The sequence below is a fragment of the Parasteatoda tepidariorum genome, chromosome 4, assembly GCF_043381705.1.
Source record: "Parasteatoda tepidariorum isolate YZ-2023 chromosome 4, CAS_Ptep_4.0, whole genome shotgun sequence".
Lineage (NCBI taxonomy): Eukaryota > Metazoa > Arthropoda > Arachnida > Araneae > Theridiidae > Parasteatoda > Parasteatoda tepidariorum.
In genome coordinates, this window is record NC_092207.1 from 65541118 (window position 1) to 65564468 (window position 23351).

At 29.4% G+C, this 23351-nt stretch overlaps 1 protein-coding gene and 1 long non-coding RNA gene across 2 annotated transcripts in view; both read right to left on the reverse strand.

Moving 5' to 3' along the window:
* Positions 1-23351, reverse strand: part of LOC107452389 (zonadhesin-like) — a 547551-nt gene that overhangs the window by 360419 nt on the left and 163781 nt on the right. The window lies entirely within an intron of this gene.
* LOC107453585 (uncharacterized) lies at positions 3995-12421 on the reverse strand. Its single transcript, XR_001585353.4, has 3 exons — positions 12273-12421; positions 7541-7727; positions 3995-4242 (listed from the first exon to the last, which is right to left on the reverse strand). It is a non-coding gene; the product is annotated as an uncharacterized lncRNA (long non-coding RNA).

Genomic DNA, 23351 nt, shown 5'->3' on the forward strand with positions numbered 1-23351 from the left:
TTTTCTTATTTAAGTTTTCAAATTTAGCATTCGAACATTTGCTTATATCTATTGCTTGTAGCTATTGTCTTAATAGCAAAAAATAAGATTCTGAGAATATTCAAGTATATATGTTAGTGTGAGTTACCAAAATTGATGGTTTTTGACTTCCACCGGTGAAATCACTGAGTCGCCTTGGTAAATTTCCGAAATATATACTCGGTCTAGTTAAGTGCTACTTCCCAGTATGCATTTGCCCGGGATGCCCTACATCAATGTTTTTTAAGGATCAGTTGCACTGGGCGGAATACATTTGCCCTACATCATTGTTTTTTAAGGATCAGTTGCACTGGGCGGTATACATTTGCCCTACATCAATGTTTTTTAAGGATCAGTTGCACTGGGTGGTATACATTTGCCCTACATCAATGTTTTTTAAGGATCAGTGCCACTGGGCGGTATACACTTGCCCTACATCAATGTTTTTTAAGGATCAGTGCCACTGGGCGGTATACATTTGCCCTACATCAATGTTTTTTAAGGATTAGTGCCACTGGGCGGTATACATTTGCCCTACATCAATGTTTTTTAAGGTCAAGTGCAACTGCTAGTATGCATTTAACAGGTACTCCGGGCCTAATCTATCCTCAGCAGATATTAACATATCCAATAAATATTGTAATATTAAGGAATAAATTAATATCAAATCATAAAAAATAAAACAAATCTTTCTTACATTCACCTAAACGATAATGTGATTGTTGAGATTCACCTGTGAAAGTCGACATTCTCTTGATTTCGGTCATTAACGGTAAAATATGCATTTATTTGAAGAAATGATAAAAGGTTATTTCAAAGTATATTTGAAGAAAATGTTTTTATTTTAATTAATCATGCCAATATTATGAAAAGCATGATGCCAATTTTTAAAAACGATTTCTGAAACAGGAAATAATTAATTTAGAAAAAGTAATTTTTTTTTATAAAATTTCCAAAATTACATATAAGTTATGAAATGTTATACTGAATGTATGACAACATTAATGATTCAATCATCATGTGAAATTATCTTCAAAGAACTTTTTTGAGTGTAATTTTAAAAACATTAAAATTTGTATTAAAGTATACGGGATTTCGGCGAGGCTTGAAGAGTAATAAAATATTTATAAACATGACGTAATTTTTTTCGTGCAAATGTTTTTTAGTTAAGAATAATGATGATTTTTCTCTGTCCATTTCTGTTTTTATAAGCGTATTATAATATTTTTTGCCTTATATAATTTAAAATTTCATAATTCTAATTGTTAAGGCTTTTAACAGTTAAAAATAGTTTTTAAAATATCTATATTTAAAAGTATAGATTTCAAAGTAAGAATTTCAATGTAAGATTTCAAAGTAAGAATTTCAATGTAAGATTTCAAAGTAATCAATCATGAAATGAGAATACTACATTTACATGAACGGCCCCAAGACATTAGATGAAATATTTTATTATGTAGTTTGGTCAACAAAAAATCGGGTTTCGTTTTGAGAAGATATACACTTACAATATTAATACATTATTAGTAATTCTGCACCAAATTTAAAAACTTCTAATATTTTTATTATTCCCGAATGTTGTTTGTAACAAAAGTCAAATATCTAAAACAATGTGTATTATGCTTTTAACAATATGCCAAAAATTTTGAAATATTTTTAATCGGGGAAAAATTTGTATAAGTCAAGTTTAAAGCTAACACTTGTAGTGATAGAAAATTCCATCATGCAAGTTGTCTGTCGAACTTTAACTTATCTTACGGATTTTTAACTGAGAAAAAAGTGTAATCAAAACTACCAGTATATAGTTAGATATACCATGTTTCTGGCTCTATGGGAACACCAATTGTGTTTGTAGTTTTTAACGACGCAATTTGGAAATTGTTTTTTTTTGTTGTTTTTTTATGAAATATAGTGTTATAATATGTGACAAAGTTTAGTAAATGTCACAAAATTTAGTATTATGAGAAGGTACAGCCAAAACAAAGTTTATTTGATTAAGTTTTACTTTTGAGTTTTGAATTTTTTAATAATTTTTGGTCATAAATGTTGCAATTTTAAAAAACCAGAATTATTGGTAAACCATTACCGTAGAAACGGAAAAATTATGAAATAAATGCTACATAAATATCATTAATTTTGGTTTCATTTTGAGAACTATGGGTTATTTTATACAAGAAACGTCAATATAATTAAATACGGTAGTTTGAATGGAATTTTTTTTCTCCTTGTATATAGAATCTATATAAATATTAATTCATGATTAATAATTAAACTATATACCTATTACGTAAAAAACTATTAGAAGGGATTTATTAAATCGAATTTCGCTTTTATTTTGTAAAACAGTTTGAGAATTCAATATCAAATGCCAGTTCAGTGGCAGTAATGGAATTTTAGAAGTTCACAATAAATTCTAAATATTTCAAAACGCAAGTATACACATTTATAATAAATAATTATTTAAAAAAGCTGAAAATTAATAAGGGTTGATAAAATTAGTCTACTACTATGAGCATTGATGAGTTAGTAATTAATTCACACTATTTTTATAAAAAAAAGGTTAACAAAATGTTTTTTGAGAAATGGTAATCCCATGTAGCAATGAAAGGTTGATTTTAATGTCATCAGTAGCATTTATCACTAAGTCCAGCAAGGTTTTAAATTGATTAGCAAACAAACCATGCAAGCTTGAAACAAGGCTAAATTTAAACTCTTTTATGAGGTTTGCATTAAGCTTGCACAAACAACCTTTTTATATCGAGATTGAATCTGCTTTTACAAAACAAGGCTAACGAAGGTTTCTGCAGTCGAAAATGAATCATCATTCCGAAATCAAGAGTAGAAATCGTTCTCAAACAGATGATGAATTCATCTTCTCAAGATTTATTTATCAATTTCATGACTATCACCGGAACAATATTTATTTGTACTGGCTTTTATATACGTTCTTTAACACTTTAAAAAAGAAGGTAAAGAGAAGTAAATATTGCTGTAACAATTACAGTTACTGAATTTTTGTTCCATAAAATTTTATGGTAAAAATGGATTTTTAAGTATAATATGTACCGGATCAAATTACAGTATCGGATCAAATTACAGGATTTTTACAGTGTCGAAATATAATCTTTCATGCATGTATTTCCTTAAAAAATTTAATTGGACGGATAGTTAAAGCAAAACTACTATTTGAAGTGACTGTCAATTGTTTGCAAATTATGATTGTTAATTGTTTGTAGTGATTATTCGATGTCTTGCAAATAAAATAACTTATTTTAATGCTTATTTGTTGTGCAATTTCGTGTGGTTAGCAGTCTCAATAACTGATTTAAAATATAAAATATTTTATAGTATTTCCTACATAAATGTTAGTTAGAGCACACTTAATTTCTTATCTGATATTTCTGTTTCTAAACTTTCATCATCTTTAAACTAATACTTAATTGTTAAGTATTTATAAATAATTCTAAATGTATAGATATTTTTAATTACTTTTTTATATTTTATCATCAAAATTTGTTTGATTGCCGGAGGCGATAGAACTAAATTCAAAAATAGTTACAGTTATCTGCAACTGTAACTCATTTTTTTAAAATTATGACAGGTAATATGTGGAATTGCCAAAATATATCTTAAGACTTTAATATAGACAATAAAATAAGTTAAAGCGTTATTACTATTACATTTTTGGGGGAAATAATATTATTATTTTGAGACAAGAGTTCATCTTAAAAAAATTATATTTTTCAATTAATCTAAGTTCATCTTGCTATAAAACTAGTTTTGGTGTTTCTTTGGTGTTATTTAAAAGATTTCAATAGTATTTTTGATTCTCCTTTAATATTAATTTGCATTTACATTTTAAACTTCCTTTTGAACAAGAGCTGTAAATATAAATATTTAGGACAACCCTATATACCAAAAGAAACAATCAGAAAAAAGAAGCTTGCACATAATAAAAAGCAATAAACTAGAATAATATAATTAATTATATATTGTTTTATTTATATAAAAAATAAAACTTTTCAAGCGAAGCAAAAAAATTATCCATATTTTATGCTTATCCATTAATATATTGACATTCGTGAGTGTATTCATTACAATAAAGTCCTTGAGCACATCGGGGATAGCTTCTAGTTACTACAGGTACTCTATTTTCTGCACTTGGAACATTTCCTGGACTGATAGCTGCGGGCTCAGCATAGTTCACACATGAATCTCCCGGATCTGTAAAATAATTGCATATAGACTTGAAACTTTCTCCTTGGTGATACAGGTTAATTCAAAAATGTATGGCAAATGTATAAAGACATGTAGAGGAGATCAAAATAAGCAAACCTCATACAGCAATATGTGAGCAGAGATGCCACGATTAGCCGATAAAGAGCACTGTTGTAACCAAAGTTGCTTGTTTACTATCTTTCTAGCAGTTACTGTAAACCTCAATTTATATGCAAACTGCTTGATTATTAGCTATTGTAAACAGGTCATAAATCATTGTTTTTGTTTGTCTAACGTGAATTTTAACTTACTTCTGATTAATGCTTAATTACATGCTTTTACACTGCATTTGCGCTGGTACGTTCTTATAAAAATCAAATAGTGTCCAATCAGTTACAGTTTACAACAGTTTCTTGAACAGGGACGCCAGATTTACAGTGGTGAATGGATTTATTGGCTGTCTATCGGCTTATCGTGGTATTTTCGCATGTATATTTCCGTGTGAAATATGTATACTTAGATTCTCTCGACCTGCATTTTAATTTTTGAATACATATTTTTGAATCCATCTGCTTAATCTTAAAGTATATTAGCTTTCAAAATCTAACGCATCGTTATCGCTGTCAACCGCTGTAAGTTTGAAGAGTAATGGATAAAAAATGATGCGAGTAGTTTTCCAACCCAATTTAAATGCGCCGTTGAGGTGAAAAGCATATGAAATTTAAACTACAACTTTCAATAATGCTACTTGTTCATAATGAAAACTCTATTTTTGGCTTTTTAAACCATATTTTATTTGGTACATTGAACTGCAAAAGCTTATCTGACTACGAACAAACTCACTTTTTAAAAATAAATACTTCACTTACCCTTTTTTCAAGGCTACCAAATGGAAGTAAATTTACAAAATTAAGCACATTATGACCCATTAAATGGTCCATCAAATCATAAATTGACCATTTTTTTTCTTTTACAGTATTTTGATTTGCAGAAAACTATCTATCGAATGCTTTTCAGCGGTCAGAAATCCTCATAAAAAATCATTAAAAATCAAATTGCAGTTTTTAATTGTGAAAGTAACTAACACAATAAATAACACTCCTGTTGCATTGTTTACTAAAGAATGCGCCTGCAACTTATTTGTTTTTCCAAAAATTAGCCTCCCTTAGTGAATGATTATATCATGCACTTCGTGCAAGAACATAAATTTTGCGAAAACATTATGTCTTAATTCTCATAAAAGCATAATGTTTTCAAAATAAAATATGAATTATTTAATAATAATATGAAAATTCATCATACGATTTTTAATTATGATAATATTTACACGCATTGTGACATAAATGCACAAAAATTTTGTAAAAATATTATTTATTAATTCCCACAAAACATAACGTTTTTAAAATAAATTATGCATTTTTTAATAATAATATAAAAATTCAAAATACGATTTCTTATTATGAAACATTTATACACATAGTGGCAGCACATAAGTTTTGGGAAAATATTATTTCTGAATTCCTATAAAAACATAATGATTTGAAAATAAAATATGCATTATTTAATAATAATACTTAATAACGAATATTCGCTTAAATGTAAAAAAATTCGCAAACAAGGTAACTTATGTTTATTTGTACAGTAAGATTATTTTTAAAATGTAATTATTTAACGAATATCTTTTCTCAATTATAAATCAATTACAAATATGTTTGTATTATTTGCAAAATGCTTATTAATCATGATGGTATTCATTCAGTGATTATCACCAACACTCAATTTTGAATTTTTATCCTAAATAAATTTGTATAAATTTATTAAATATTCATTCATTTCTTTTTCTATAATATATATGGTATGGAACAAATATTTTTTTCGTCGAATTCAATGTAGTAAAAATTCGTATTATTTTAATTTTTTTGAAACTCCCTGGAAAAAATTAGAAATTCATTTTTAAAACTTAATTGAGAATTAAAACACAACAGTTATTAAAAATTTATTTGCTACGTTTTATTATATCGATTTGCTGTATTTGATTATATTAATTGATTGTATATGATTTGAAATAAAATGGAAGTCAGGGGAGCTATAAAGATCTAGAATTGAACTAAAAAAACTTTTTTTTCAAAGACTGAAGATTCGTAGTTGCGGTAACTCGATACAGTATTTTTAAGAGCAAATCTTTCAAAAATATTGTTTTAACACACTGTGTGAGACTTCATAAGACCTTCACGAGAAAAACATGCTGGTTAACGCCAAAAAAGAAAAATTTGCAAACTAGCATAAAAGTTGTTTTTGATAAAAAATAACTCATGATACTAAAATAAATTTTACAATTTCAAAAGTCCAATTTCAGAAATAAAAATAAATAAATATCTAAGTGACAAAAACTTATTAATTACAGCACACTTTTAGAATTTTCATCCTAAAATTATGATGAAATTACCGCTGAGCAATCTGTCCATCCGATTAACCATAAAGTTTATCATTAGGAACATTAATTTGCAGTTTCAAAACAGTTACGACGGGTTACAAAACAGTTACAACGGTACGGTTTCAAAACAGTTACAACGGGAATGGTTGCAAAATTATAAATACAAAGATATAGGATTTTGTAACTAGCGTGTTTCTAAGACGTTAAAATGAGACTTGACTAAACATTAGGATTTCTATTAGATAGTGTACATTCAAGTTAGATCGTGATTGAGTTGCCTTTTTCGCGTGAACAGCAGAATTTAATTTAACTAATTCATTTGGTGGTGCCATCTATCGTGAGCGATGGAAAACATTAGACTCTTGACCGTTAATCATCCCTATGGTGCTGTCATCTAAGATGGAATAAGTATTTCGAATCCTAACAGTCTAGTGTCACCAATTGAAGAATGCTGGACACTGAAAACTCTTCATGTGCTGAAGGAATAGAAGAAATATTATGGTGCCAATGCTGGAATTCGAAACTCCGTTCAACCGGCCATGAGATGGACAGATTTGCGCTTTTGGCTAAAATAAAATTCTACTTATTAACCGTATATGGAGAAAAAAATCAATAAATGATTTTTCTCACAGTTAACAGTTTGTAAACGATCCTTTTTATGGTAATTTGACTGTTTTAGCTTTAATGTGGTATAATTACTATGAATAAATTATAATTTAAGATTCTCGAGTAATTTCGGTGCATGTTAGTCAAATAATTTTTAACGGAAATATTACACGTGTGTTTGTTTTTCATACAATTGAGACGCCTATTAAAAAGTTGAGGAATGCATACTTCCAAAAAAGACTTAAAAAACAATTTCAGACTCACACAAAACTTTTTCACAAGTCACACAGCAGTTACATTGAGCAAAAACAGCACGATAGCCTTGTCTGCACCCTATGTCGTAGTAATAGATTCCGCAAAACTGGTCACAAACGTAAGCACAGCTAACGCTAACTAAAGCAAGAGTCAAGATCAGTGATTTAAACATGGCTCTTCCGAAATCAATGTGTTCCTGAAATGACAATTAAGAAAAAGTTAAGTATTTAGATGTGCCATACATATTTTTAGTGTTATTAATATCAACTATTATGTTCAAAGTACATACTTCGATGCTTAAAATATTCTCGATGCGTATTATAAATACCAATCTTATTACGTACTTGAATGTTATGTTAACGAACTATAATGCATAAATAAAGTATGCATAATGCTATGTGTATTTTAAACATTAATCATAAAAATTATTTTATTTACATATCCCATATTCATGCCTGAATTAAAGCCCATTTTGTAACTACTTTCGTATTGATTAAATTTCTGAAACATACTTTTCTTTTCCAGATATTCAATTTTTAAGTTCTTAAATAAATATATAAATTCATTCTACATTGTAAGATGAATTTTGGAACATTGTAGGGTGAACATTCATTCTACATTGTAGGTCTCTTTTATTCCAAGTATGAAAAGTCATTTGTAAGGGAACAGTACGATGCAATGAATTAGTTTTAAAGGTTCCGTGTTCACGCTTCATGAGTGAAACAGAATGTCTGTTCCAGAAATTCATAACAGACGAAATTCTTAATACAAATTCATAAACGAAATTTTCAGTTGTGTTACTATTGTGCTGATTATGATTTGTAATTCTGTAATTTCATGAGTGAGATATAATGTCAGTACCACAAATTCATAACAGGCGAAATTCAAATTCATCGTCGAAATTTTAAGTTGTGTTACTATTGTTCTGATTATGATTTGTATTTCTGTAATTTCATGGGAGAAACAGAATGTCTGTATCAGAAATTCATAACAGATGAAATTCTTAGTAGAAATTCATAGACGAAATTTCAGTTGCGTCAGTACTGTGCTGATTATGATTTGCAGAACACAATTTTACTCTGGGAAATAAATCAAAATAACACTATTCCCTGATTGAAACCATAATTCCCTTCAGAAATAAGCAAATATAAAATAACAGTCGACATGTTTAAAGCTCTTTGAAAATAGGCATCCATCTTCAAGACTTGCCAGACCTGAAAGTAAAGAAACAAACAAAACAAAAACATAACACCTCACCATATCCATAGCGTTAAAAATTCTTATGATTTTGTTTCCCTGTTACATCTTTCCCTCTTCAACAAAATTGTACTCCCTCTTGTTGTTTCTCTTTTCACTAATGTTTTAATGCTATTGATTATTTAAAACTAAGGTTACAAGATTTTCACTATTCTTTCATTGAAATTGAAGATATCTTTAGATACCTTTGGGAATTCTCATATTCAGAAAAGTACGTTTCAATTCCATAAACAATTTGACGGTTTAACCAACTTCCACCCTCCCATTTTTTGTGACATTATCATGCACTATTTCGAAGATAAAGTTTTCAAACTGTTCAAATTCTTATGACGAAAAAAATGTACAGACGATACGCTTGTTTTAGTAGACAATGATTCTGATCTTCAAGAGCTACTTTCTGTTGTCAACTCGATTGACCCCTACATTCAATTTACTTTAGACCCGAAGATTAATTTCATTTTACCTTTTTTCAGGTGTTCTTGTAACTAATTACCCTGATTATTTTTACACCTCTGTTTACCATAAGCATTTTGTGGTCTCTTTGTACTCTCATGTCAATTTTAATTACCGTAATTGTCAAAAAATGTCTGCATTTCATACTTTCCTTTTCCTTGCACATAGCCTTTGCTCTGACACTTTTTCTTTTAACTCCGAACTTAACATTCTCTGCTTGTTTGTTGCTAGCCGTGGATTTAACACATCTATAATTGAACATCCCTCTTCCTGTAATCCTTACAAAGAACTTGTCGCTTAACCTTTTTTTTGGATAATATTCTCTCGCGTTTCAGTTTTTCAGATCTGCTTACAAAATTAAATTTAAATCTCTTGAAGATCCTATCAGCTTTGATAATCGCTGGGTCATTTACCACATTCCTTGTCAGTATGACCTTAATTACATAGGGCAAATTAAGCACGCTTTGAATTTCAGACTTAAGGAACACGATAGATATATCCGTTATCAAGAATTCAAGAAATCTTTAACTGCTTCATTTTGTTGAAAACTTGGGTATAAATTCCATTTCAACAATGCTAAAATTATTTCCTCTCCTGTCACATCAGCTCATCTAGATACCCTGGAATCTTGTTCTATTCATTTTAGTGCTGATTCCCTTGGTTACGCCAATAGTTCCTCCTCATGTTTCCATCCGTGAAAATACATTTTACCCAGATTTGTCTCTTGACCACTGCAATTTATCTTGTTTCCCTTTTCATCTTTTTTCTTTCTCGGTTCTGTGATTTCTCTAGTTTTATTTCTCACCTATATTTTTCCATTTTTTGTTGGCAACTTTACGTTTTTAATTTCAAATCTTTTTTGTTTCTTTATTTTCACGTCTGGCACGCCTATTTTTGAAGTGTTTGAAAAATATCGACTATTATTTATTATTTCTGACGTGAATGAGATTTTTATTCAGGTAATATTCTGTTTCTCGAAATTATTTAATTTATTTAAAAATAACACTAGTTAAAGACAGAGTTGAATAATGAATGAGGAATGCGGGTAATAAATAGGGAAAGACACTCATAAACACTTAAACTCGCAAACGTGAATAATGAAACTCGCATGCATGAATAATGGATTGGGGTTTTTTCACTGATTCGCTGTGTAAATATAAAATACGGACTGTATAAACATGAAAAAAATTGTATTAATAAAGATGTCTTGAATTAATTGAGCGTTAAATCAAAACTCTAATATTGGTAAAAAGTTATCTAAACAAATAGTATAGTAGCAATACATCAGAAAAATGTTAAGAAAACATGGATAAAAATAATTAATTTTCTTTTTAATTTACTGGAGAACTTACTTTTGAATTACTGGGCAAAACCTAATTATCATAATAATTTTGCCATCACCGTATAAATTATTTCCTTATATACTTTCTATTCAGCATGAAAAGACATTTTAGTGAAAAATTTTAGTGACAGAAGCAGTTTAGTGAAAAATTCTAATAAATAATTACTAAATCAAGAAATACTGAATAAGCTTTAAATATTTTCTCTAAAAGTCGCTTTGTTAAAACCTTTCACTCTAAACTAGTTATATAAAAGTTATATATAAAATTATATTATAAATAAAAACACTGAACTTCACTAGTAAAGAAGTGCTCAATAATGCGAACTTATACTTTCAATATTTGACGCGTTACTTCCATTATAAAAATTATAAGCACTACCTATATTATAAGCACTACCTATATTAAAGCACTACTAATTATAAGCACTACCTACCAATATTTAAAACGTGTAACTTTTATCAATAACTAAACACGAGTCGTGTTGTCTCAGGGGATAGAGCACTCGCATCCCAATGAGGTGCCCGGGGTTCAAATCCTAGCGATGGCTAAGAATTGAATTTACACTCTGCTTACATCCCAACCACAGTGATGACGTAAAATATCCTCAGTGGTAGACGAATCATGCGTTAGATTTCTCTTGCCATCAGGCTAACTTTGAGAAATTTTCAGGGTTTTTCTTAGGTTTCTTTCAGGGTTCAGGGTTTTGCAATGCAAATATGGGTTAGTTCCATGAAAGAGTAGTCTACAAAGGCCAATTTCTCCCAATACTTGATCCAGGACCTTTTGTTTTCGGATTGGATTCAAAATTACAAGGCTACGGAGTTACACTTTGGTAGCTGAAACCCCGAATATGGTCAGCTGTTCAACAAAGGTTAGAAAATGAAATAAAACACAACTGTACAATATGCTACATACATGTAATAAAAGAATCTGTATGAAAAAAATCTGCTTACAAATATATTTACAAAGCACTTTTGAAAACTATTTGAACTGAAGACTTAAACTAGAAGTCGGCATATTCTTTAGACATATTGTTACTGCATTTTTCAACAGTATGAATTCATGTAACTCAGAAAAAATAAAAGCTGAAATAAGAGAAAATTAATGACTATTTTATTTAAAAAAAATCAATAATATTTGAGGAATACTTTTATTGATATTGTTAATTATGTCAAATTTAAAAACATTTTTTTCAATGTTTCAAAACTAATTTTTGAAAACACTTGGAGCAGGCTATTCTTTTATTTCATTATTAACATTAATCTTTGATAAGCAAGACGTTCATTTAATTCAATTTGTTTTTTAAACATAAAAAGATATATCTGATTTTTGTATCATATGGTTGCAATACTACTGAACCAAATGCGCAATAAATGAAAAATATCCACTAAAGCAGGTTAATCGTTAATACAAAACATTTCCAATGCCTAAAATTCATGCCTTTATCTTTGTTTTCCCTGTCAAAAAACTAGTTTTAATCCTTATTGAGTTAGATAATGATTCTTTAAGGTTTCTTTAAGATTTATAAGGAATTTCATTTCAAATTTTTACAAATATAATACGATGCGTTTTGTCACTGAATAATTGACTTTCATAGTAATTAATTATTTAGCTTGTGGAAATTGCTACAATATCAATCATTATAAATGTTATAATTTTTTAAAAGAACTATCAGAAAATAATCTTACTCTTGAAGTATCAAATCTTGTTCAAGTTTTCTCGTAATTTCAAAATTTATCTCGAAAAGGTATATTTATATACAAATCATTTCATGTGAAACGAATTGATTAAACATATAGTTGATTTCTTATGCCACGATCGAAAAATGTGAGTAAATTGTCTCAAGTGTGAATTAGCATATATCAATTCAGCCTCAGACATTTGTTCAACTTGAGATTACGATAGATATTTGATTTGAGTTATTTATAGATGTAGAAAGATGAATCAAGACAAGATATCGTTTCAATACTTGGTCTGTTTCATTTCTTTTTTGTTTGCAATGCACGCTTTCTGAGAGAATCAATACTTTGTTTCATCATATTTCAAAAATTTAACGCATGAATATCTTAAAATATTAAATCGTCATTGATTTTTGACCTTTACTGTGTATTGGAAATTTAAAACCAGTCAGTAAACCAATAAAAATTCTTTCATAATTCAATGTGTTACATATAATTTTATGTATGAATGTACACTAGGCAATGACTATGTTTTCAACATTAACGTGATGTTATTTTGAAAAACACTTAGCTAGCTAAATAATCTTTCCAAACTGGTATAATTTATAAAATATTTAAGTCTAAAGTTCAAAGGTGATAATCTATTAATTTTTAAGGTACTCATTTGCTTAGAAAAAAAAATATTCATTATGTTATATATATATGTAATGAATATAACATAATGAACATTAAAATTCTGAATTTCAGAGAAAAATTGGAAATTGTTTAGATACTTTATATATTTATTACTACATATATATTCTGAAAGTAATATAAAAATTCTGCTTAATTTTCTAATCATTGTTACGTCTAAAAATGGAAAAAATTTACTGAACCTACCTTTTTTTATTTCCATCACTAAAATCAACGAATGCAACTTTGGGCAACTATTTTTTGTTTTTATTGGTTCTGCACGATCATTCTTTTGTTTATATATAATCAGCGAGAAGAATACAGGAGATCGTTTTTAAAATCTCATTGAAATTGTAAATTTATATGAAATACACTGTGGCAAATCCTGAGCCACATTGCACCTAACATTGATATTCATTTCCTCGAGCTACATAAAATTAAGTTCAATTTTACCATATTTTGGTATTTTCACTAGTAGTAGAATTTTCACGAGTACTTTCAGTAGAAGATTGCACCAAAGGTAGATATTTTTGAGAAACGAAACACCTATTTATTGCTTTATGACAAACTATTTTATCATCATCAGCATTGGCACGACAGCCCTTTGTGGGCCTGGGCCTTCCTCAGAAGCTTTTCCCATTCTGCCCTTCTCCCAGCAATTGTTTTCCAGTTCCTTACTTTTAGGATGGCAAAATCCTCATCTACACAGTCCTTCCATCTCTTTTCGGGCCTTCCTCTTGGCCTTTTATTGGAGGCATTAGAGACTTTCAATGCTGTTCGTTCTGGGCTCATTCTCACTACATGCCCGGCCCATCTCATTCTACTTAATTTAATAGATTTAATGATATCATCGCCATCAAGGATCCTATATATCTATTTCATACCTCCAACTAAATTTAAGAAATGATCTTCAATTAATGCAAATGAAATATTTACTTACCTAAATAAGTCAATACTTGAAACAACATGCATTAGTCGTCTCCGAGTTGTAAAGAAAACATGCCATCCTAAACAAACATCGTTCAGTTTACAGCCACCGTCAAAGTTCTCTCTTTAACCAAATTTTGGTGCAGTTAGTTTGCACCATGGAAGTATTTCTCGATCATACTTCACAATTTAACACTTTATGTCGCAACCAAAATAAAATGGTGTTTCATTTAACTAAACTTTGGGATAATTAGAAACTTTGTATGAAATACTGGTTAAAGATATTTCCGAATTTTTTTACATTGCATTCAATTTTGTATAAAGGCTTTAAACTACTGTTGTATACAAATTATTTAGAGGGTCAATGTAACAAATGATTTTTAATCTTCTGTAAATGTGAAATATTAATAACAATAATGAACATATAATTATTTCCGAAATAACATCTGATAGAAGCGTATAACAAGACCTCACGTTTAAATACGGCAAACTCCTAACCACTTTGTGTGGAAAATAGAATAATAATAGTTATGATATAATGTTAATTAAATATTTTATATTATTCTTCATACTTTCGAAAACTAAAAATAATTAATGATAAGTAATTATGAGCTACTTATTTATTTATTTTTTAAAGATTTGGAGAACTTTTTTAGAGTTTCGACCACTGAGAATCTGGCTGATTTGCAATAGCTAATTTTTTAAGTTTTAAAATAGTATATAAAATTTATCTAACACTGGCTTGCTGCTTTTCAGTAAGGAGAAAGTGATTATTTGGTAAGTTAATTTCAAATTTATTATCCATTTTTGTCTCATGTGGATTCTTTACAAATTAGGCTTAAATATATGGTGAAATGCTCCTATTTTGCATATTCTTTACAAGAAAGAAAACTAAACCTTTACTTTTCAGACAAGTGATACTGTCTGATGTAGATAAATCTGAATGGAACAGGACCAAACTGAAGGTCGTTGGACGAAATATGTTTGGATGTTTAAAAGTTACTAAAGATGCCGAACTAAAAATGCAGTTTTGTTTTTATAACTAATGACTGTGACCTAATGACCCTGGGGCTTGAGCGGCTACCAGGCGCGACGGCAGGTGGTGGATAGCCGAATGTCCTGTAGCACTGACAGGATAGCCTCTGAATAACAAATAGGAGGTCGCGAACCAACTCCCGTAACCCAGGTGTTACGCGACCCGTGCCTTGGGTGAATGGCACTGCGGTTATAGTGTCTTAACGGAGCCTCTAGTTTGACTGGCGAACATCTAGAGTAATTGCCTTACCCAGTAACTCAGGCAATGCTGGGCTGACTTTCTTTACCTGAGCTTTTTATTTGAGGTAATTTATGGCTGAAAATGACAAAAATACAACTCAAATTACTGCATTTGCAGGTGAAAATCCCAAAGTAGACCTTTCTGCAAAAGAAAAGGAAACTAGGGAAAAACCAACTGAAGGAGATAAAATGAACNAGAAAGTCTATTTTGGGACTTCAAGGCTAAAAACATGCCAATGAATAATAATTAGATTTATATTTCAAAAGAGAAGTTACTTTAAGATCTTTCACTTCCATATAAGGAAAGATTAAACAATTTGCTGTGAGTAATAAATAATTTTGATGAGGCGTAAGAATACAGAAAAGGCAATAATGACTGGCCTCTTCACACTTTTTAATCATCCTATAAAACGCAGGACCTAATGTTTTTGCGTGTCTTTTTGTTGTTTATAATGCCTAGCTAACGTACGTCAGTTTAGACGGGATATGAGTCTTACCCTCTCCAGCTTGGAGGGGGCTGACATGTATGCTTTCACCATCGTTAGTAAATAAAAAAGATTATGCCGAAACTGGACTCGTTAATCATGCTGTTTGGACTCTTAATTAACTAAAAAATATCGGTGTGGATACACCGGTATTACAAGCCGGCAGGATGTTGGCTTCGCGGACTTAGCAATTCTATATATTGGGAACTAGGCCTAACGTGACTGCTACCTCGTCGAGAAGGAAGGATGAGTTTTCACCCCCTTGGATTGAAGAGAAAAACTTGATTGGACTCCCCACTGCTCTGGATTTAATCGTCGATGAAGTGTTTTCACACACCGAAATGGTTTATGATGGTCTACTTAGATGTTCGGCATTCCCTCCCTCCTACTCAGAACTCAAAGAAAAATAAGCTTCAATTTCTCCTTCACTCTCGGTGTTAATTTATGAATTATTTTCACGAAAAGAAAAGAAAAAAAAAGAATAATTTTTTTCCTTTCAACTTTCATCTGATGCTGTGGCTTTCAAGATATATTTTGGATTAATTAGAACTTTATCCAGCTACGTATCCTTTAAGTATTTTTTTTTCTAAAACATTTATTTCTTTGATTTTTAGTGATTAATAAAAAAAAGAAAGAGCGCTAATGATTTTTTTTCTCATCGCCAAGTATTGAAGGAGAAAAAGTGATATATAAATTATTTTTTTCTTCTTTCTCAAAATTTGTGATACTGTTATGATTACATATTTTAGTGATCAAAAAAATTTTTTATTCTGAATAATTGAGTATATTATTAATGTTGGATTGCATTTCTTATATTAATATTCGTTTTATTTTTAAATTATGATATTTTTTTTTTCTCTTCAACGAAATTGATGAAGGTCGACGTTGGAGAGTAGGGTGATCATATTTTACTGAAATTAGATATGAGTAATGATAAAACTTTTTATTATGAATAATTGAATTGAATGTTTTTAAGAGTTATAATTGCATTTCTTGTGTTTATGTTGCTTTTTTTTAAAATATGATATATTGTTTTTATAGTGCATTTAAAATGTTTTTGAAGGAAATAAATGCGGTTTAAACGTCAATTAAATTAGTAATGGCAAACAAAATTAAGTTCCTTTTTTAAACTTTTGTTTCCTAATGATTTAACACGATTAAATCAAAAAAAAAAAAAAACTTAAAGGAAATTTGTAAAACTTTTGCTTTTTCGGACTTGGTCAAAACTAAATATTCCTATGAAAAAAAATGTGAAAACTTAAATGTTACCCAAACAAAAGGACAGTTAACACTCAACAAAATTTGTGAGTTTCCCTTATTATGAAATATAGGCGAAATTTTTAACTCAGTTAAGTTTTTATACTTGATACTGATTTACCATATGCTTCAGTAGGGTTGTAAACTTGCAAAGATTTTTGTTTGTCTATTGATTGTGTCGGTCCAGTTGTTACTTAATTTGGTAAGAGATTGATCACCTCTGCTAATTCAAACAATGACAACTTATCTTTGCACATTAGACAGAAAACTTCTCAAAAAGTTAAGGTTAAAAAATTGTTGAAAAAATAAAAGTTTGATGTTTCAATAAAAGTAAACATCGAAAAAATAAAAGTTAAAGATGTTTCAGTAAAGGTAAGCATCGAAAAAGTTAACGATGTTTCAGTAAAAGTAAACATCGAAAAAGTAAAAGTTGAAGATGTTTCAGTAAAAGTAAACATCGAAAAAATAAAAGTTGAAGATGTTTCAAAAAAAAGAAAACATTGAAAAAAATAAGGTGAAAGGTAACAAAAAGAAAAGAAAAAATTGGAAAAAGAAAGAATGACCAAGAAACTGATCACAAAAAAAAAATTAATAGTACATGAATTAATAGTACAAAAAAATTAAAAGTACAAAAAAATTAATAGTACAAAATTTTGAAATAGTACATGTATCAAAACTTAGGAAAAATCACAACCCACAAATGTTAGAATTAAATCATGAATAGTATCCAAAAGAACAAATTTTTTTGCTTTCTTCAAAGGAAGAAGTAATCCCTATATTTTTGAGAGATCCGAATCGCGTGTGGAGATGTTTGGCGAGGAAACTTGAAAAAAAAAAATTTTTTTTTTCTCATCTCAGGGAGAAAAAATTTTCTAAACTATTTTTGTATTGTCCAGTCCGGATCTCTCAATTTCACAGTGCTTCATGAAATTCTGTTTTCCTCAGTTTTAACGGGGAATACAGACTTTCATCAAGTAAATAACCCCATTAACCATACAGAATCTTAAATTCTGATTAAATGACACTTGTTGTCCAGTTCGTTTTGCATAAAAAAATTTGTATATTCTTGTGTGGAAAAATTTTTGAAAAGTTTAGTAGAAAAGTTATAAATTTATGTTTAATTTTTCTTTCTGTTTAGTTCACTAAACAGATAAATTTTATTATTGTGTTTTATAGTTGTTACTGCAAATAATTTTTTCACATGTTGAAAAAAGGTTATTTATAAGAAAGAGGACAGTCATACCAACATAAAGTTTATAAATTCATAGTATTCTAAAATTTTATTTTGGCTTACCAAAATTTTTTGGGAGGGGATGTAATATAAAAATTATAAATACTTTTGTATTAATAAAAGCATTAAAACTTCATTCGTTTTTATAAAATATCTTTGGTAAAGGATAAGGGTAGAAATTCTATTTTGGGACTTCAAGGCTAAAAACATGCCAATGAATAATAATTAGATTTATATTTCAAAAGAGAAGTTATTTTAAGATCTTTCACTTCCATATAAGGAAAGATTAAACGATTTGCTATGAGTAATAAATAATTTTGATGAGGCGTAAGAATACAGAAAAGGCAATAATGACTGGCCTCTTCACACTTTCTAAGCATCCTATAAAACGCAGGGCCGAATGTTTTTGCGTGTCTTTTTGTTGTTTATAATGCCTAGCTAACGTACGTCAGTTTAGACGGGATATGAGTCTTCCCCTCTCCAACTTGGAGGGGGCTGAGATGTATGCTTTCAGCATCGTTAGTAAATAAAAAAAGATTATGCCGAAACTGGACTCGTTAATCATGCTGTTTGGACTCTTAATTAACTGAAAAATATCGGTGTGGCTCCACCGTTATTTCACATATATGTATGAATATAACATAATGAATATTAACATTTTGAATTTCGGAGAAAAACTGGAAATTGTTTAGATACTTACTTTATATATTTTGAGGGATACTTACTTTATATATTTATATTTTATATAATATAAAAATTCTGTTTAATTTCCAAATCATTGTTATGTCTAAAATTAGAAAAAATTTACTGAACCTTCCTTTTTTTTATTTTCATCACTAAAATGAATGAATGCAACTTTGGGCAACTATTTTTTGTTTTTATTGGTTCTGCACGATCATTCTTTAGTTTATTTATAATCAGCGAGAAGAATATAGGTGATCTTTTCAAAAATCTTATTGAAATTGTAAATATATATGAAATACACTATGACAAATTCCGAGCCACATTGCACCTAACATTGATATTCATTTCCTGGATACATAAATTTAAGCTCAATTTTACCATATTTTGGTATTTTCACTAGTAGTAGAACTTTCACGAGTATTTTTAGTAGAAAATTGCACCAAAGGTAGATATTTTGGGGAAACAAAACACCGATTTTCATTTTCTTTTTTTTATTCTATAAAAGCAGAGGAAGTTTGCATCATTATTAGGTATTTTTAAAGCTCTCAATTGCAGGATAAGGTTGTTTTCATTTGTCGTAACAAAACTATTTACCGTAAGTAGGTTGTTTTATGACAAACTATTTTATAACACTTCTTAACTTCAATTAATGCAAATAAAATATATACTTACCTAAATAAGTTGGTACTTGAAACAACATGCATTAGTCGTTTCCGAGTTGTAAAGAAAACATGCCATACTAAACAAACATCGTTCAGTTTACAGCCACCGTCAAAGTTTTGTCTTTAACCAAATTTTGGTGCAGTTAGTTTGCACCATGGAAGTATTTTTCTATCATACTTCACAATTTAACAATTTATGGTGCAACTAAAATAAGATGGTTTTTCATTTAACTAAACTTTGGGATAATGAGAAACTTTGCATAAAATACTGGTTACAGATATTTTCGAATTTTTTTACATTGCATTCAATTTTGTATAAAGGCTTTAAACTACTGTAGTATACAAATTGTTTACAGGGTTAATGTAACAAATGATTATTAACAATAATAAACATATGATTATTTCCGAAATAACATCTGATAGAAGAGTATAACAAGACCTCGCGTTCCAAATATGGCAAACTCCTATCCACTTTGTATGGAAAATGGAATAATAATAGTTATGATATAATGTTAATGAAATATTTCATATTATTTTTCATACTTTCGAAAACTAAAAATAATTAATGATTAGTACTTATGAGTTACTTATTTATTTATTACCATTGAGAATCTGACCGATCTATAATAGCTAATTTTAAAATAGTATGCAAAATTTTTCTTACACGGGCTTGCTACTTTTCAGTGAAGAGAAAGTGATTATTTGTTAAAATAATTTCAAATGCATTATCCATTTCTGTCTCATGTGGATTTTTTACAAATTAGGCTTAAATATATGGTGAAATCTTCCTATTTTGCATATTCCTTACAAGGGAAAAAGCTGAACCTTTATTATTCAGACGAGTGATACTGTCTGATGTAGATAAATCTGAATTGAACAAAGCTAAACTAAAGGTCGTTGGACAAAATATGTTGGGATGTTTAAAAGTTACAAAAGTTGCCGAACTGAAAATGCAGTTTTGTTTTTATAACTATTAATGACTGTGAAGTTTCTATCTAGGTAAATGAATAGGTACGGTTTTCTACGCAATTTTGTCGTTGAATTAAATGAGATAAAAGCAAAGTCCATGGAAGTTTTATAATTAGGATAATTTCTTATGTACAATTTCGAACTTATACTTTTTTCAGCATCTAACATTGGCATTTAGACAAGTGAAGCAGTAGTGTTTCGTGCATAATTTTTATATTAAATTCAATTAAATAAAAATTCAATTAATCAATAGAATTATTCATTTCGAAACTATTGGAGTTTCATGTGAAAACGGGTATACATCAAAAACTGTAGCTTTCATTCATGAAATCAGCACGTAACAAAAAAAACTGCTTGAGAATCAATATATCAAATGTGTAAATGAAAGTCTCAGACAACAATTCAGTACAAAGAGAACAAATTAGTACAGGACGAATTTGGCAGAACGAATTTGGTTTTCCAAATAGGGCCACAAATGCTTTATTGGATTAAGGTCAGGGGAATTTGGGGGCCGAGACATGACTTGAAAGTCACTGGAATGTTCCTCGAACCAATCCATGACGATTCGACCCTTATGACATGGTGCATTATCCTGTTGGTAAACACCATCCCCCGCAGGAAAAACTGTTGCCATGAATGGGTGAACCTGGTCTGTAATTATGTTCAAGTAGCTTACAGACGTCAGGGATTGTTCTATGAGGATTATGGGTCCTAATGTGTCCCATGAAAACATTGTTCCTGGGTGAGAAACCATGAAAACTTGGTCTAGCCCAATGTTATAGATGGAGGGTGGTCATAATGTAATGGTTCTTCGGTGTATTTTAAAGTGGTAATTAATCAATTGTGATTCTTGGTTTAATAAATTCAATTTAGTAGATTTTTGTCCACCACTATTTCTAATTAATTTGTAGGCTTATATAATTCACCACTTTTTATTTGTAAAATTCACTTATTAGTTATTTACCTTTTTTTTAACTACTTTGGCGTGTCCGGAGCAGCTGACATCTCTGAATGCTTATCCCTTTCTTTAGATTGCAATTCATTGGATTGGTGGCAAAGAAAATCTGTATTTTCAATTTGTGAAAAAAATGGCACGTGATAGAATTTTTTTTAAACACTTTTCCACAAATCAAAATTTCTGAATATGTTTTTTCTGATCCATGATGGCTCAAGGGTTAGACCACTCGCATCCTAATGACCTAGCCCAGGTTGAAATCGATTGAAATCCCAGTGATGAATGCTCGATACGAATTCTGCACCCAACTATCACCGACCATGCTGATGATGTAAAATATCTTCAGTGGTAGCCGGATCATGAATTAGAATTCCCTTGAAGCCAGGCTAAGCATGGGAAGTTTTGTGGTTCTCCTCTCCATATAACGTGAATGCGGATATGGTTCCATCAAAAAGTCCTCAACGAAAGCAAATTGTATATCTGACATCTCCAAATAAAACAGTTAATAAAACAGTTATTTAAACATTTATGAATGCAATTTAATCAAATATATGTTAAATACTTTAGAAATATAGAACAAACAAAATTTTTAAAACTGATTTTCAAACTGATTCTACTTAAACCGGCATACGGCTTAAGAAAAAGATAAATTTTTAAAAACTGATTTTTGCTTAAAATAATTATAAAATCCCGTGTACCAGAATAGAAATATAAATTTGAGAAATAACTTTACATGAAACATTCATAATATTGTATATAGCACAAAAAACATAAATTATTTTTTTTGTTCTTAAAACAATTATAAAAATGCATGTTTTCCAACAAAAAGCATAATTTAAATTCAAAAAAAAATATTTTAATTGAAATAATTATACAATTTCATGCATATCGCAAATGTAACCAAGTTTCTTTGGCTTCAGAACCCTTAAAACCCTTTCGCGGCGGGAAGCGCAAACGCGCGCTTATCGCTGAGGCCGGCAGTCTCTCTCACGAGTGTCTGTTCTGGGCCGGAGGGTTTTTTGCTGTTAAGCCTAAATCCATGAAATTACCGAAATATCAACGCGTTGTTTAATAATATTCTGTAGAGTATTTAAATGACATATGATTTATATATATTTCCATAGATATTTTATTTACTTAAGTCATTTCTTGAGTGTCTGTACTGGGCCGGAGGGTTTTTTGCTGTTAAGCCTAAATCCATGAAATTACCGAAATATCAACGCGTTGTTTAATAATATTCTGTAGAGTATTTAAATGACATATGATTTATATATATTTGTTGAGGATTTATAATAACAGATGGAGCTGAGCGCAAACAATTTTTTTTTCTGCACTTCTTAAGTTTCAGTTTGGATTTAATCACTGAACCACAATGAAATAAAATCCTTTTAAATATTACAATTTGTGTAATTATTGTTGAATTCGAGTCATGGTGCATCGACCAGGAATAGGCCATCTGCATGAAATGTAAGTTAACATTTGTTTTGTTTGGTCTCCCTTAAGTCGGTAATTTATTTTGATATTTTATTGTATTAATTGTATTGTATTTAATATAGTAACGTGCGAGCTGTTTATAATGGATGATTTTGAAAAATTAAAGTCTAAAAGAGCAGTAATCAGACAGCTGATTACAAAATTAATAAATAAAATTGATAAATCGTTATTAGAAACACTTCCTAATTATCCTGATTTGTATGATTCACTAAATTAGCTAATTGAAAAAAAACGAAACTTTAAAAGATCTTGATTTGAAAATTGAAAATTATTTTGATAAAAGCGATGAATTAGAGAGTGAAATTATACAAAGTCAAGAGTATCAAGATCGAGTAGTGGCTTATAAAGGCAAAATTGAAAGATATTTACTAAAATGCCAGACTACAAGACAGGAAGTAACGGTTAATAGAGGTAGCAATTATTTACAAGAAAATATAACTTATGGAAGTATCTCGCACGTTGCTAACGTTAAATTAC